The 12836-nt window shown below is 42.7% G+C and overlaps 1 protein-coding gene and 1 non-coding gene across 9 annotated transcripts in view; both read right to left on the reverse strand.

Annotated features, from left to right (window-relative positions):
- The window catches only part of BACH2 (BTB domain and CNC homolog 2), a 347862-nt gene that overhangs the window by 45545 nt on the left and 289481 nt on the right, over positions 1 to 12836 (reverse strand). The window lies entirely within an intron of this gene.
- Positions 4348 to 4454, reverse strand: LOC121102327. The gene has a single exon (XR_005834447.1). It is a non-coding gene; the product is annotated as a U6 spliceosomal RNA (small nuclear RNA).

Here is a 12836-nt window from a genome sequence, read left to right on the forward strand (position 1 = left end):
ACAGCGGTGTCTGCCTGTGGACGCTCAATACATGTGGAATGATGACCAGCTCTTTGCTATCATCATGGAGAGTAAAGAAAGGGAAATGGGGGGTGAAGGAGGTAAAGTGGTGGTCCTGGGGGACTCAGGCTACTGCAGAGTTTTCTTTTTTCTTTCTTTCTCTCTTTCTCTTTTCTTTTGTCTTCTTTCTTTCTTTCAAATATTTTATTTATTTATTTGAGAGAGAGAGCACAAGCGGAGTGGTGAGGGGCAGAGGGAGAGGGAGAAGTAGACTCCCCACTGAGCAAGGAACCCAATGTGGGACTTGATCCCAGGACCCTGAGATCATGATCTGAGCTGAAGTAAGACACTTAACCAACTGAGCCACCCAGGCACCCAGAGATATTTCTTAATTGGCTACAGGTGCTGTGGAAGTTGTGAGTTTGAGGAAAGAGAGAAAAAGGGTCTAAATTTATTGCTAAGACAGAGGGCCAGAGGCAGGTAATGGAAGCCCAGAGCAGGGGAGATGGGAGAAGGGTATGAAGGGCTGCCGTGGCAAGTGGGAGGTGGTCCTGGGGCAAATGGGGAAGAGGACGTAGCCACTGAATCTGCAAGGGCAGAGAGATGATGGAAAGACAAAGAACTTCCTGGCAACAAGCACTACTGAGTCATAACAAGCTATTAGAAGGAGGTTGTGGGATCAGCTTTTCCAGAAAAAAAAAAATTAACATTAAGAGAGATAAAAGTCTTTTTTTGGATTGTTTAGGTTTTGTTTTAGATGTAGGTAGCTGGAATTTGAGGACTTCTTATTTTTCGTTTTCTGGAAGGCACATATCAGAATTATATTTTAATATAACTGTGACTTTCAGACATATATTCAGATATAACTCCCGTCTGTGTGGATTAGAATAAACATCTGAACGGAACTTTATGGATCATGAACCACGAATTTTCCTGTTACTATATCATTTCTTCCTCCCAATAACTCGGTAAGTGAGGTGTTCATGATTCTTATTCTCATTTTCTATGAAACTGTGGTTTGGAGAGCTTAAGCAACTTGCCCAAGGTCACGGGGCTTAAGTCCTGAGCCCCTCACTCCAGAGCATGTGTGGACCTCCCCGTATTTCTACAGCCATTGTAACCAAGCAGCTGTGACACATTTTCTTTGATCATTCCTCATAAAAGATATTTTTTCATTTTGATCATTACCCTCACATATTTCAAGAAAAGGTGTGGGTACTGTGCATTCTACAATAGCCAGAAATGAAAACCAAGAAGGCAGGCACTGACAGAACAGACCTTGGGCTTGGATTTTCCCACCGCATGGCCGACTTTCATCTCTCCCCTTTGGCTTGATTTTGCTCCACTTGCACAAGCTGAGAGCTTCAGTTTAAACATTTGGGAAATATTCTAAATGTGTGTGGGAAATCTCCATCCTCCTCCCTTAAGGGGGGGCCAAAATTCTCCATAAAAGAGTATATTGATTCGAACAGGACATAATCTTTGCCTCCATTTTATAAAGTTTCTTTTAATCATTCACCTAACAAATATTTATTAAGTACCTACTATGTGCCAGATAATTCTAGGCTCAAGGGACAGAATGGGAAACAAGTCAGGTAGGATAGTTGGCACTTGTACTCTAGTCCTGCACTATGCTGGTTAGTCCAATATGATGGGTCCCTAGCCACGTGTGATAGACACGTGTAAATAGACATTAAAATTACACAAAATTTAAAAATTCAGTTTAATTAGTCACACTAGCCACACTGCAAACGCTCAGTAGCCACACGTGGCTAGTGGGTACCATATTGGACAGTGCGGGAAAGCATTTTTATCGTCATAGAAAACATTACTGAACAGCACTGGTCTAGAAGAAATAGATAATAAACAATTCAGTCAGTGATGTCTGTTTGAAAATCATGAAACAATTTTAGGACTTTTCTATTATTCTTCAGTCCTTAAAAGGCATCCATATCTTTCTTTTTCAACAAACATGCCTTCTTTCATGGCCTTCTTAGTTCTTGCTTAGACCATTGTAACAACCTGGCCATTGTCTCTTTCTTCCTGAATTGTTCCTTTGTATTGTTGCCTGACTAAGCCTCCCAGTGACAATTACTTTGTTTCCCTGTTTCCTGCAGAATAAAACCCAAGCCCCTCTCACATGGCATTCAAGACTCTTTAGAATGGGCTCTCCTGACTTGTCCTGACTCATCTCATGCCATATGTTCCCTCTCTCTCCTACAACTTTAGCAACAAATTGGGTTATTGCTATCAAACCCATTACCTGCCATATCCATTCTTTGGGAGAACATCTAAATTATAAGGATACCCACAACAGTCAAACAAATAGGCCTTTTTTAGAACTTCACAGCTGAAACATGAGAAGGAAAAGGGGGGGCAGAGGTATGTGGTTACAGAGAACTGACATAGAGGTGTAAATCATCTTAGCTAGTCCCGAAGAAATTCTGCAACACACAACAGTAATCAGGTAGAGCGTTATCCTCTATCCTCACCATAAGGAGGGCTACAGACAGGTAAGGAGGCGGTATAGACGCTTACGGACCCAAGCAGGAGAGCTAGGGTATTTTGGAAGAAATACACACATCAGATTACCAAGAATGGTTGATTGAAAGAAACACACACAAGAAGTGTTTTCATCTAAATGTACTTAATGCAGAAAGCCTATTCCTGTATTTTATACAAAATTTATGAAAATAGGCATGACCCTGTGTTCCCAATAAGATGCTATTGTGACTTTCTTTGGGTAGAAATGGTACAAGACAGACAGGGCTTGTGGACAGAAAAAGTACTGGATTACAAAATGTTTCCTAAACTACAGAGACTTGGGACCCACTGTCACAATCTTTAGTATTTTCTCTAATGCAACTCACTTTCTTCCTTAAATAAATTTAACTTAGAAAGAAACCTGTCCTAAGCAAGACTGTCTGTGAAATCTCAGGTTATGCTTTTTCTAATACATATTAAAATAAACACAATGATTTTGAAAAAAATTCTTCATATGCCACTTGAGCTCATTTCACTTCCATGTTGTGCTACACATACTCATATTCTCAGAAATACTGGGATTAGGAGACTGAACAATTATTCTGGCTAAGTGCTGATGTCGAAGACATTTGGACAGGGCCTCTCCTATTTTCCAGTCTGAAACACGGGGACAGGACTTTGTGTTACCCCCCCGGGGGTGGTAGGGGGGTGAAGTAGCCAACGGTGGTAAAATGTTGGTAGACATGAAGGGTTCATTCTTGATCAGCAACAACATCATTATCTTTTCTGGGGATAGTGAGAATCAATGGATGAACATTCACAGGGAGCAAAGAATTTCCAAATGTCTACTGTAGTTATCAGTCCTTTGTAGAGGAGTAAACAATGGAGGAGGAGACCACCGGGCAGTCTCTTTGGCAGCAATGGGCTCCTGGAAAAGGCTGATGGGGTACAGGTTTGTGGGTGGCCGCAGGGGGCCCTGTTGGCATCTTCTAGCCTCTGTGCTGACAGGCTACCTCGTCTGTGTCTAGTCCAGAATTCCAGATGCTGCAGTGAGATGGCAGCAGCTCAGCGAGGGTGCGAATGCGAAAATGCTCACGTCAACGAGGCACAGGCTCGGAACTCCTGGACTGGGTTCCTGCTAATGGCACAGGGCTGCCTCGAGGGCCGCCACATGAGATCATCTGAACTGGACTCTACAGGGACTCAGCTGGGCAGCGCCTCTGCAGCTTTTGTCAGAGGCTTATTTTTCTTGCAAAAAAAAAAAAAAAAAAAAGAAAGAAAGAAAGGCGGGGGGAGAAAAACCTGACTCCCCAAATGAAGGGGGCTTTCTGTAACTCTTCTGCCATTTTTCTCTCACCTCTATAGCGTAGCTGAGCTCTTAGAAACCCGGTGTGTTAAAGCACTTCAGCAAAAAGCCAGGCAATTGCAAGCCCCTTCTCACAGCTGTTAATGGTTGTCGATGAGCAGGCAGACACAGGGCTGGAAGGAAGGGAGCCAAAAATAACTCCACAGCAGTATTTTCCAGGATTCAATAATTCCTGGTGCTGGAAAGAGGGAGCTTAAGGAACTGAAGTACAGCTCTGTGAAAACAGTGAAGAGGCTGGAGGGACGGAGGCCATGGGCTGCTGCCTGTAGAACCCAGTCCTCACATAGCAGGACTTGTAAGGGCTTTCTCAGGAACCTGGCATCTGAGAAAGACTAAAATGGGGAAATGGAAAGACAAGGTCAGGAGGACGGATGTTGGAAGTGACCTGAACTCAGCCCCCTGCGTCTTAGGTCCTGGGGCACGCATGAGGGGAGCTTTGTGTGTGTGTGTGTGTGTGTGTGTGTGTGTGTGTGTGAGTGTGTGTTTGCGCGCGTGTGTTTTATATGGTACGCTTCATGAATTTATGTGTCATCCTCGCGCTGGGGCCATGCTAATCTTCTCTGTGTCGTTCCAATTTTAGCATATGTGCTGCTGAAGCAAGCACTTCTTAGTGTGGGTTTTTAATCTGCGTTTCTTTGGGGGATTTACAAACCCAACCCATGATCAAGGAACCATTTTAGACTTAGAAACCCTGCCCTCGACTCCCAGCCTGGATGGGGTTGCCTCCCTAGTACCTTTCCACTCAACATGCCCTCTCTTTCATAGAGATTTGGAGCCCTGTGGGCTTCAGGAACTCAACGTTTTCGTTTTTCTATCATCCTGCCTCCGTTTATGTTTTTACATCATATCTCAATCTCACCAGCCATCTTCCCAAGAATTGTAGTCACATTATTTTTTTGGTTTTCTTTTTCTTTTCTTTTCTTTTTAAGATTTCATGTTTAAGTAATCTCTACACCCAACACGGGGCTCCAGCTCACAACCCCGAGATCAAGAGTTGCACGCTCCACCAACTGAGCCAGCTGGGCGCCCCATGCTTTGCTTTTCATTTTAACGATGCATACGCATAATGGAGGAGTCTTTTCCCTGACGTTTTCACTGTCACTCAATTCAGATTGGCATGTGTCTCTCTTACATCGTTCTACCTGCTCTCTGAAAGTTTTGATACTCTTCGTGAGTAAAACTGAGTCTCCAAACAGCACTTCCATTTGAACCATAGACTTGATCTTTCCGGGCTCGGCAAACCATCACCCACTCAGAACCTAGACAGGGAAGTGGCAGATGATTCAAGCTTCATTAGGAACAAGTCATGCCAAAGTAACTTCGTTTCTGGTTTTGATAGGATTACTGCTCAGAGAATGCAGTAGAAATAGCATCCCAGGATTGCAGCAAGGCAGTTATCTCTTCAGTCACTCTTTGAAAAATATGAAAAGACGGGGTCTGGAAGGTGGTAAAATTAAGTGACCAGTAGTTGGATGATGGATCAATGTCAACTTCAACCTGAAGGAAAGTGTGGTGACATGACCCAGGCTTCTGTCGTCTCTGTTACAGTTAAGTTCTATATCTGACTAGGAAACGATGTGGGTGGCAAGCTGGTCAGATACTTCAGGAGAGAGAATTAAGATCCCCAAAATGACCACAGACTGATATTATGGGGTAAATTATAAAGATCCATTTTAACAAAAATAGACATCAAATCCTACATGGAGATTAAAAAGTCAACTTTGTAAGGACAGGATGGAAAAGTGCTGGCTTAACAAGGTGAGTCAGGACAGTGACACAGATGCCAGGAAACTTAGCACAATCCTGGGCTACCGCAGGAGATGCATAATGCAGGAACAGGGTTACAGCTTTACTCTATTCTTTACTCTTCAGATCACATCGAGACTCTAGTATTCAGTGCTGTATGTTAACAGCAGGCCTGACCAACAAGGATCGTGAGAGCACTGAATCCATGTGATACAGAACCAAGCCCGTAAATCCTGAGAAAGTAAGATTTACAGGGCCCACTTAAGAGCTGTCTTTAGAGAGCCAATGGGCTATTACGAGAAGAAGAGAGGAAATTTGGCCTCTTTCATTCCAGAGGGCATAAATAAGATCATAAATAAAAATGTAAGGGAGCAGATAACCGCTACAAATGAGGAAGAATTTTCTAGTAAGCGCAGATGACAAAATGGAAGCAGCTCCTGAGTGGTGGTGAGCTCCCCATTGCTGGAAGTGTTCCAGCAGAGGTTGGAGAGCTACCTATGTCATTATAATAAAAGGATTCCAAACTGGATGGGAGATTGGACTAGGTGACTCCTAACATGACTTATTTTCTAACCTGTAATCCTTGACACTCCTCACTGTTCCCCACAATCATTAAGAGGAGTTATGGTTCTTAGTATCCCTTAAACACTTCATACAAAAATTGACAAAGAAGAAAGACAAGGTTGATAGTATTTTCATTTACTCTGAATACCACTGGCAAAATATATGGCCTTGTGAGTTGGCAAAACAAACAGAGCTTTCTTGAACTTCCCCAAGTCTCCTGTGAGTCTATGAATGACATATCCTTCAAGCTACTTTAGTTTGGAATGCTGTCCTAGTCCAACCAGTCTGCTGAGATCATGAACATTTACAGAGAACACAGGGAGTCTTCATAGGATGTAATGGAAGGCAGTATTAAAAAAAAATAAAGAAGTCAGTGATTTCCTAAGTATATAAGTTTTCAAAGGCCATCAGACCTATTCAACAAAAATTCAACTGTATAGTTGCAGAACCTTGAAATTAAACAAAAGCAGACTTAGCAGACTGAGTTTCAAGACATTTATACAGGCGTTGTTTCCAGACATGATTTTCCCGTACTGAACAAGTAAGCTCTTTCTATTTAGACCTGTCAGAGGAGCTAGTGTAGTCAGTCACATGGACCTACAATTTTGTTTGAATGGAAAGCGGCGTGCCCCATCTTGTATTTTTCTGGGCTTGACATAACACCCACTTAATAATATCGTAAAAGTTGTACACACCCTGCCATTCTATACACCTTGAAAATGGCAGGAGAAAATAGCCCGAAGGCTTTCCTCCTTAATAATCTCTTGGACAGGTTTTAGTACTGAACCAGGTAATCCTGAAATCTTTGCTAATGAGAGGAAAAGAAACCAGAAGACCTGACCACAAGTAGAAGAGATGGTAGACACAAGGCAAGGAAAGAAGTGAGATGAGGTACAGGACTCGCTCTAAAACATGGCAGTGAGTACTGTGATTTACTCATGGTTGATACTCACGGTTGCTCTCTCTCACTTATCAAGAATGGTCAGAACTTATGAGAGAACACAACTCTGTACCACAAACCTGAGGCCAAGGCAAAAGAGATGCTCGTGCAATGATGGGGCCAACAAGGTTCCTGGAGATCACTCATTCTAGCTCCCATGTAGCCATCTGTTTCCTGTGCTAGTGCTTAGGACTCTGCATCTGGGTTGGAATTTTTTGGGTAGTTTTCCCAGGTCTGTGACCTTGCTATCTCATTAATGATTCTAACTCAAACTCTAGACACAAAGTTGAGATGAACAATTGAACTAGGGCTTCCTGTTGTGGAGCTGGCAGTGGAGGGACCTTCTCTTGACACTGGCCTTTGATCACGGATGGCCATGCTGGTGCAGAGGCTGCCCCTCTAAGTTCTATTAAGACAGAGCAGGAAGAAAGCTTTGGATGCTAAGATGACCATGCTCTTTCAGAAATCTTTAACTCAAAGCAAGTTACAATTTCAAATAATATCATACATTTTTTTTCCCCAAAAAGGATTGAAGTAAATCCTAAGATCCAAAAATAACCTTCTAATACAGACTGAGGAACCCATGGGGGCTAGACTCTATAGGACCCAGGGAATTGTACAATTCAATAACTGGTTAGAAAAGGGGCCCAAGTGTGCATGAAGCATAAAAGAGGCTGAATTTCAGTAAGGTTTGGACCAAGAGACAATTGTATTTGAAGTAAGTAACAGTAGGAGCTGGAAATGAAATTTGCGCCAACTAGAGCCGACCTAAACCTGCTTGACATTATGCCTAGTGGAGGACTACCCAGTGGGCATGCTGGGTATCTCAAGGGGGAATCTGAAGCCTTTTTCTTACCATGAATGGTGATGATGACCATGAACGGAAGACCCATGTCCCATGTACCAGGTATTCAGTCCCACCCTTCAGACCAGTCATCCTATCCCAAGGAGCTAGGCTTAGGGGTTTAGGGACTTGCCCAGGGCTAAAGTGGTTAGTGTGGGAGCTGTTGCTTTCAAGAGGCTACTCTCTCTACTCCTCCTGCTACCTCCTGCTTCATGAAATCTGTGCTCTTCAATAAGAACTACTCCAGGCCAGAGAGCAGGGGTTGCCTGAGATAGGGAGAAAGAGATTCTGGGACTAGGCCTGAGGTAGACATTGGCATTCTCGATTTTCCAGTAATCTGTTATGTGAGTCTGAGTATTTCTTGGTCTTTCTTTGAAAGACAAAATTGTATCAGGTCCCTTGTGTAGATGAGCCCCTCAAAGGAACTAATAAATGTCTACAAAATGCTGGAGTGCTAACACATAGACACATAGACACAGAGACACACACACCGTAGGTATGTGCATCCTGCCGAAGCTGGGGAGGTGGATAATAGAAAAACATCTGTGGTTATAACATAAAAACCTTACCCCACGGACTCTGCCTGTTTACTCTGTCCTAAGGCATTCGAGTTTTAGAACTTGCATATTTTTCCTTCCGTGGAAGTAATGCTGTTGATGTGGCTTTAAAAAATTGTGGTAAAAAACATGTACCATAAAATTTACCATCACGATCATCTTTAAGTGTACAGTTCAGTAGTGTTAAATACATTTACGTTGTTGTGAAACAGATCTCCAGAACTTTTTTATCTTGAAAATCTGAAACGCTAGAACCATTAAACAAACCCTCTTTCCCCCTACCCCCTGGCCCTGGTAACCACCATTCTATCTGTTTCTGTGAATCTGATTACTTTAGGGTATCTCACATACACGGACTCATAGAGTATTTGTCTTTTTGTGACTGGTTTCTTTCACTAACGTGGCTTTTGAAAGTAACCCAGGGCGATGGGAAGAAAAGGTACGAAGAATGAGGGGGAGAGGGCAAATCCATCTCCCCTTGGTTTCTGGTGTTGGCCGGAAAGGATGTTCTCCTCGAGTGTTCTCTTGGGCTGAACCACAGCGGGCGGAATGTACTACAGTTGCAGACAGAGGGTCCTCCAGGCAGAGTGGGGTCAAGGCCTATCATCCCCACCAACAAGCGTCTACTGAGGGCCCTAGTTATTGGAGTCCCCATTTTAAGTACACTTTCTGAAGTCCACAGAACCTCAGCAATTTTTGAAGAATTCTCATGAAAAGCTCTCAGCATCTTCCTGGGGGAGGAAGACTCTGAATAAATAAGGCCTCATTATTTTAAGAGCAGCCTCTGTCGGAATCTTGGCGGGAGAGCAGAAGAGGCAATGGAATGCGAATGAATAGTTTCAAAGCTGCCAGAGCCTGCTCTTGAGGAACGAAATATGCTTAGAATGTGTGTCCCCCATGGACGCAGGCGTGGGGCATAGAAGGAAGGGAAATTTGGGTTCAAACTGAAAGACAGCCTGTGGAATCTGGTCACATGTCAAAGGGGTCATTGGCAAAAAATGTCTGGGAACCACTGTTACACTCCAGTTGAACCTTGCAGGGCCGCCCCCATCAACACTGTCTCACATGTCGCTGTGAATAGGGCCACATCTTCAGCACAGATTCCTTCTTTCCCACCAAAACTTCCATCCAGCACCCAGAACCAGTGGGGCCTTTTACAGCAGCTCCACATGGGAGCCAGACTCTTAGAGTCAGAAGATAGGGTGAACTCTGAGGTCACCTTTTCTTCTGAGCTGACAGAGCTCAACTTGCCAGTAGGTTTACTTGTAAATTAAAAAAAAAATTCTATGGAAAGACTTATCCAAGGCAACCCTAGTTATCCTTGTACAAGCCTGCTGTGAAATTCTCAGTAGATCTTTATGTTTTTGCCTTTTCCCTCCACCTGACTGCTGATCACCCCCTGATCTTGCCATCCACCCACCCAAACCCGTGTTTCCTCTCTTAAACCTGCTCCTCGGGCAGACTTTCCTTCCCACCTCAGTTCAAGGCAATGCCTATCCTGCTGGTTTTGCAGCCAAAAACCTCAGTCATCTTGGATCCTTTTCTTTCTCTCATATCCCACTTCCAATCAGTTAGTGGGAAATTCTGGCAGCTTTGCCTTCAAAACAGAGTCAGAATCCAAACCTTTGCCTTGCCTCCCTGCTGCATTCTTGTCTAAATCACTTCTTGCTTGGGTTATTGCAGGAGATGCTTAACTAGTATCCCTGCTTCTGCCCTTGTCCCTTGCCCAGCCTATTCTCAAATCTAGCATCCAGAGCCATCCTTTAGAAAGACACACTGGATTACACCACTGTTCTAGCCAGAATCTCCCCAAAGATTCCCATTTCCCTGAGTTGAAGCCAGTCACTAAGTGGTCCATCAGGCGCCCGGTGATCTGTCTCCTCCCCACCCTAGCTCTCACTCTGGTCGCTGTGTGTTGCCTGCTTGATGAGACCTTTCTGAACTACTGTATCTAAAATTTCAACTGCTGTCCTCATTAACTATTCATCTCCCTACTGTATTTTCCCCCATAACACTGATCACCAACTTACGTCTTCCTGTTTACTGTATGCAAACCCTACAGGGAACATAAACTGTGTGAAGGTATTGGGCTTATCTGTACACAGTCAGTGCTCAGGGCAAATCTGTCGAACAGATGAATGGCTCCTTCCGACCATTCAGGTCTCAGCTCAAAGGCCGCCTTCTTGGGGCAGCCTTCCCTGGCTACCCTCTCTCAACCTGCCCCTCCCTTGATGGCTGTTTATCATATCACCCTGTTTATTTTGCTTTTAGCACTGACCACAATCTCAAGTTATCTTGTTTTCTTTTTTTGTTTTCTCCACGAAAATGTAGGCCCAGGAGAACTCCAATTTACTCTGTCCTAGCCTGTGCTGTACCCCCAACGCTTAGAACAGGGCTGGGGCCCAGAGAAGGTGCTCTGTGAATGCTTCCTGAGTGAACAGAGCACTTTCATGACAAAATCAATCCACATCGATTATTTGTTTGCCTTGATTTTTTTAACTTGAAAATTTCAATCTATAGAAAAAAAAAAAGAAAGAAATATACATTCATATACCATGAATCTGGATCCACCAACTGTTCAATTTTTCTAAATTTATGCACTGTCTTCTCTATACTATCAACATGTACACACACACATACACACATGTATACATTTCTTTCCAGAACCACTTGAAAATAAATCATGACATTTCACCCCTAAATATTTCAGCATACATCTCTTGAGAATGAGAACATTCTGTATAACGAAGTACCATTTTCCTACCCAAGAAAAGTAATGTTGATATAACATTATAAACTAATATACAGTCAGTCTATATTCAGGGTCTCTGATTTGCTCCAAGGATGTCCTTAACAGATTTTTTATTTTCAATCTGCGAGCCAACCAAAGATCACCTACCTATTGTATTTACCTAGGATAGTCCCTCATCATTCTGTCTTTCATGACAGTGATTTTTTTTTAATGATTTTTTATTATATTATGTTAGTCACCATACAGTACATCCCCGGTTTCCGATATAAAGTTCGATGATTCATTAGTTGCATATAACACCCAGTGCACCATGCAATACGTGCCCTCCTTACTACTCATCACTGGTCTATCCCATTCCCCCAACCCCTCCCCTCTGAGGCCCTCAGTTTGTTTCTCATAGTCCATAGTCTCTCATGTTTCATTCCCCTTCTGATTAACCCCCTTTCTTTATTCCTTTCTTCCCCTACCGATCATCCTATTTCTTATGTTCCATAGATGAGAGAAATCATATGATATTTGTCTTTCTTTGCTTGACTTATTTCACTTAGCATTATAACCTCCAGTGCCGTCCATGTTGCAACAAATGTTGAGAACTCATTCTTTCTGATGGCTGAGTAATATTCCATTGTATATATGGACCACAACTTCTTAATCCAGTCATCTGTTGAAGGGCATCTCGGCTCCTTCCACGATTTAGCTATTGTAGACAATGCTGCTATGAACATTGGGGTGCATATGGCCCTTCTCTTCACTACGTCTGTATCTTTGGGGTAAACACCCAGTAGTGCAATGGCTGGGTCATAGGGTAGCTCAATTTTTAACTTTTTAAGGGACCTCCACACTGTTTTCCAGAGTGGCTGTACCAACTTGCATTCCCACCAACAATGTAGGAGGGATCCCCTTTCTCCACATCCTCTCCAACAATTGTTGTTTCTTGCCTTGTCTATTTTTGCCATTCTAACTGGCGTAAGGTGGTATCTCAGTGTGGTTTTGATTTGAATTTCCCTGATGGCTAATGATTTTGAACATTTTTTCATGCGTCTGTTAGCCATTTGTATGTCTTCATTGGAAAAGTGTCTGTTCATATCTTCTGCCCATTTTATGATTTGTTTATTTGTTTCATGTGTATTGAGTTTGAGAAGTTCTTTGTAGATCTTGGATACCAGTCTTTTATCTGTAGTATGACAGTGATGTTTTTGAAAAGTTCAGGCTAGCTGTTTTGAAGAACATCCCACAGAGGATGTCTAGTCATAGGACCAGATGCAAAACTTAATCTGACTTATTCTTATATTCTGTGTGGTTTACTAACCAATATACAATGAGTTCATTTTTTTCTGTTTAAGTTTTTAGGTTTGCTGCTTTTTGTCTTTTTGCCTACCCTTTTATTTTTTGACTACGTAAAACATTTAAATGGTTCAAAAATCAACATCAAATAAAAAGATACACTCAGAGGGTCACTCTCCTCCCAAACCTTTCACACTCTTTTCACCCTCTTTCCATGGGTTACTTTTTTCATAATTCTTTATCTTTGGTTTCTTTTTATAAAATCTGCCAATGTGTGTATACACATATATGCTTGTAAG

Source organism: Ursus maritimus, unplaced genomic scaffold, assembly GCF_017311325.1.
Source record: "Ursus maritimus isolate PB19 unplaced genomic scaffold, ASM1731132v1 scaffold_13, whole genome shotgun sequence".
NCBI lineage: Eukaryota > Metazoa > Chordata > Mammalia > Carnivora > Ursidae > Ursus > Ursus maritimus.